Consider the following 5278-nt stretch of genomic DNA (forward strand, 5'->3'; position numbering starts at 1 on the left):
ATAGTGGCAAGAGGCTTTGGCTTCGCCGGCTCATTGCGGCTTTGCAGTCGGGTACTAGTCATCGCATATTATTAATGTTGTTACAAAACAATATTAATACGAATAATGTCCCACTTCCCCAAGGCGTTTTTCCTGCAGTTTTTTTTTTTTTTTTTTTTTTTGTGTACAGAGTCGAAGCTCGTGAAAGAGCTAACATTTATCAAACAAACAAATCAAACAAACAAGCAAACAAAGTATATAAAAAGGGGAGCGGTCGACAAGATGGGGAGAGAAGGGGAGGAAGCACACAAACACAACATTTGAGAGCTGGGACATCGGGAGATGTTTTTGGAGGGAGAGAACAGAGAGAGGGAGTGTAAGAGCGGAAGAACAGGATTTTAGGACCCGTGGGCTGTTGCCGTCAGGTCCAGTTGCAGAATCAGAGTCGAGGGTTGACAGAAACTTTTCCACCTTGTCAGGAGGAAAGGACACGGAGTCCAGGAGCAGCTGGGTACGACTGGGTATGGTGGGTACAGAGAGGGATGGGTTTGGGACATAAGATTTAGAGGCAAACACAGAGTTGAGGCATTCAGCTTTTTCACATGCGGAGTCAGCTGTGTAGCCGTTTGAGTTAAGGGAGGGGATGGAGGGGGGAACAAACACCAGAAACAGATTTGACCAGACGCCACCAGAATTTGGAAGAGGGAGACAGATAAGAGAGTTCGGTCTTGAGAACGGAGAGATATTGTTTCCTGGCTCTCGTGAGGGTGGACACACACTTGTTTCGGGCTTTGTGAAAGGAAATGAGATTTCCTTCCGTTGGATTTGCTTTCCAGGAAGGCAAGTTGTTTCTGGGCAACAGCCTCACCACAAGATTCCGTGTACCATGGACGGGAGGAAGGGTATGACAACTGAAGACAAGATGGGATAAATCTGTGCGTGAGAGAGAGCAATTTACTTTGGAAGAATTCCCAGGATGAGTTGATGTCAGAGGTGGTAGAGATGGGAGACCAGTCCAGATGATTGATGGCTGCTTGAAGACCGTGCCAGTTGGCCTGAGTGAAATGCCAGACTCGTCGACGCTGAGCAGGCTCCCTGAGAATGGTCAGAGAGATGTCCACTTTTAACAAGGACATGATCAGATGATCCGATTGGAGCAGAAGAAGAGCAGCAGACATTTTCAGGGAAGTGAGTCATAACCAAGTCCAGAAGAGAAGATGCTCCGTTGACTGAGATCCGGGTCGGAAATTGACAGATTGTGTCAGTCCCAGTGAGTCGCAGAAGTCCTTTGCTGAGGAGCCATGGCTAGTGAGAGAGGTGGTGACAACTGGCATGGTGACAATTGAAACCACCACATATGAGGAAGAGAGAGTTGGGATGAGTTGTTAGAAGTTGGTCCATATTATCAGACAGCGAGATGTAGATGGAGTCATCACTGTTTGGTGGACGGTACAACACACATATTAACAAGAGGTGGGAGCGAAGGGGAAGCCATAGCCAGAGGTATTCCTGGGGGTGAGGTGGAGAGAGGGCAGTGCAGGGCGAGTGAGAGAGAGTTTTTGATAAAGATAGCAACCCCACCTCCAGGACGAGGCTCAGGTCTATCATACCGGAGGAGGGAGTAACCCGGGAGAGATACTAAGGAATCAGAGACATCATGAAGGAGGAAAGTTTCTGTTAAGCAGATCACGTCTGGTTTGACGGAAGCAACCTGTATGGAGAGATCAGTTACGTTTGAACGAAGGCCCCGGATGTTTGAGGTCCATACCGTTAATGAAGAGGAAGGGGGAGCATCGGATACAGAACAGGGGGGAGGAGGGATAGGGTAAGATGTGGAAGAGGTGGAAGAGGTAGGGAGAGCTGTTGAAGGTGTGTCAGAGATTTCAGAATAGCTCGGAGAAAGGGAAGGATGGGGCGGACAAAAGGTTTGATGGTGATTGGGTGAGGCACAATGAGGTGTTATTTGAGGAGGGGGAAGAGCGAGGCAGAAGGTTGGGGGAGATGGAGGTGAGAGTTGAAAGGGGGAAGAAGCGGGGAGGACGCTTTGAGGAGGGGGAGTGAGAGGGGGGAAATTGAGAAGAAATGAGGGTGGGGAGATTTGAAGGGGAGGGGCGAGGGGGGAGTTTGGGAGGGAAGGGACAAGGGGAGGGATTTGAAAGGGATGGGATATGGGGGAGATTTGGAGGGGAGGGGTGAGGGAGGAGTCTAGGAGGGGAGGGGCGAGGGGGAGTCTTGGAGGGGAGGGGTGAGGGCGTAGTTTAGGAGGGAGGGGCAAGGGGGGAGATTTGAAAGGGATGGGTGATGGGGAGGATTAGGAGGGGAGGGGAAAGGGGGGAAGATTTGAAAGGGATGGGTGATGGGGAAGATTTGGAGGGGAGGGGTGATGGGGAAGATTTGGAGGGGAGGGGTGATGGGGAAGATTTGGAGGGGAGGGGAAAGGGGGAAGATTTGAAAGGGATGGGTGATGGGGAAGATTTGGAGGGGATGGGTGATGGGGAAGATTTGGAGGGGAGGGGTGAGATTGGATTTTAGAAAGTGTACGATTAATGGGAAACGAACATTTATTGCAAAATGAGTTTCTGGTGACCTTCGAGTTAAAAATACGTTAAATACGTTAAAGTTAAAAATACTGATAATGTGTATAAATAGCTTATAGTTATAATGGCGTTTCCGTGGGAGCAACGGCTTCTATAGGAAGCAAAAATATTATAAACCACAAACATGTATGGCTAGCTTTTTAAACAGTCGCTAATTCTCTTTATATAACACTAAATGAAGAAAATTGGAGGAATCCCGACATCCATGAAGTAAGGTTTACTTGCAGAACTGAGCGAAGATCTACTGTACTCTATATAACCCACAAATGTTGGGTTAATAACATGGCCGTTTCTGCCGCTACCGTGGCATTTTTCGTAGCGAACTTTTGAAACTCACTCCTGCTGTTTGATACGAAACTGAAAGGGAGAAGCTCGGGTTGTGCTCCTTTACCAAGCAGCTAGCTAGCGCTTGCCAAGCCGGCTGTTCCTTAACGGTTTTGAATTGAGTGCTTGCTCAAATGCTTAAACAACTTGAGCTCCTCACCACATACAAGGCTTTCATCCGCAGCTCAATGGTATACTGCTCTCCCCTCTGGGCTGGTGCTCCTGCCTCACACCTAGCTCGTCTTCACGCTGTTGAAACCAAAGCATTCAGAATCATTGGAATCTCCCGCGATGAAGCTAACTCCAAGGGCCTCTCACTCACTCACCGCAGGCAGGTTGGTGGTCTTTCCGTCTTCTACCGACTCCTCTCTGGCCTTGCCCCCCCCCCCCCAGCTCTCTCTGGGCTCTGTCCCCCAAATATTCCTGCAGGTCGCACAAGATCTGCCTGCAACCCTCTTATGGTTAAACTGCCAAAATCAAGACTCTCTGCTCACCTTCACTCCTTCATACCTCTTTTCTCCCGCCTCTGGAACAAACTCCCTCACTCTCTTCAATCCCACTCCACCCTCCAGGTCTTTAAAACAGCTGTTCACCACCATCTCTTATCTTCCCCCATCAAAAACCTTGATCTTTTCTACCCCCGCTAGTTTCACCCCAATTCCACTTTTTTGAAATACCAACTTCTGTCCTGGAAGTCCTTGGTGTCCTTGTGTTTTATACTTCTCCCCCCCCCCCCCCCTTCCCACGCCTCCTCCCCCCAAGCCTTCTCCCTTCCACACATCTCCCTGCTCTCAAATGTTGTGTTTGTGTGCTTCCCCTTCTCTCCCCATCTTGTCTTCTGCTCCCTCTTTTTATATATTTTGTTTGTCTGGTTGATTTGTTTGTGAAGTAAATGTTAGCTCTTTCACGAGCCTCGATTCAGTTTAGAAAAAACAAAAAAAAACAAAAAAACAGCGAACTCTCCACAATAAACTTGGTAAATGAACACACACACAATGTTCTTGAGATCCGGCCATAGATCGACTGTAATCTGTATACGCCACAAGCGTTGGAGGTGTGCTCCTTTACCAAGCAGCTAGCTAGCGCTTGCCAAGCCAGCCGTTCCTTAACGGTTTTGAATGGAGTGCTTGCTCAAAGGCTTAAACCACTTGGCGATCTCTCCACAAGAAACTTGGTAAATGAACACACACCCAATGTTCTTGAGACCACACCATAGATCGACTGTAATCTACATACCCCAAAGAGGAATGACCCTTTCTTCCCCTCCCATAGTTAGCGGGTGTACTAGTTCTTCAAATGAAGGACTGATACTGTATAAGCCTACAGACCTTATAGCCTTAAGATCCACCATTCTTGACATGTTTCATGATGCCCTTCCAGGCATAGTCAAGATGAAGATGTTCACTCATAACTAAGTTTTTCGGCCTTGCATCGATCATGACATTGAGAACATTTCATGAGAACAAACTCATGTCTGCCAAACGGGAGCAAACAAAAGCTCGCCTCTGCCAAAAAGGATCCAATGAGTGAGGTATGAAGAGCTGGCAGAACAGATATCAATCAAAACAAAAGTGTCAGGTGGTCAAGCGACTCCTCCACGTCATGAGCTGAACGAACCCTGCGCTTTGTAGGCAGATATCAGGAAGAGAGGGCATGATCACCTCCTCACACTGGCAGACACCAGTTCGTCCCTGCAGATAAGAATCCTGTACATTAGTCAAAGCAATTAATAGGCAAATCCAACGAGCGATTTGCAACCAGGAAGTATGGACATTGATTTTGAAAAGAAAAGAAAAAATTACGCAAAAGGCCGCACACTCAATCTTCTCAGGACATTTAATTTCACACTCTTAAATGGATTAGGAAAATATTTCATTGCCATGACATCATATGATTTACATGTTTAATGTAGTGGTTTGGAGTCCGCCATTCCACATGTCTGTTCAGTCCCGTATTCCCTCCATGGATTCAAAACAGCCGTTCACCACTAACTCAGGTCATTCCCCACCTCTACTTATGATCTATTTTACCCCAAATGACCCCATTCCCAAGCCCTCCCTTTTTCAGGTCATTGTGACTTTTCCCCCCTCCTAGTTGTCGGTTCGTTTGTTCCTTTCCTGTTTCATCCCAACTTTTCCCTTCCTCTTCTTGCTGTGTTTCATTCAGCTTGTTCACCCCCATGTGTCTTTTCCCATTTCCCTTGATCCCACTCTCACTTCGACTCCGCTGTTGTGTTTTACCCCTTTCCATCCTGCCGTAGCACTTACATGAGCCTCGACCATGTATACAAAAGAAAATCATGGCTTTGAGTCAGTTGTCACAGAGGCTTGAGCTGCTTAGGCTAACATCTACTATATAAGAGAGATGTCTGTCTGTCT

This window comes from Myxine glutinosa, chromosome 2, assembly GCF_964187855.1.
Source record: "Myxine glutinosa chromosome 2, kmMyxGlut1.1, whole genome shotgun sequence".
Lineage (NCBI taxonomy): Eukaryota > Metazoa > Chordata > Myxini > Myxiniformes > Myxinidae > Myxine > Myxine glutinosa.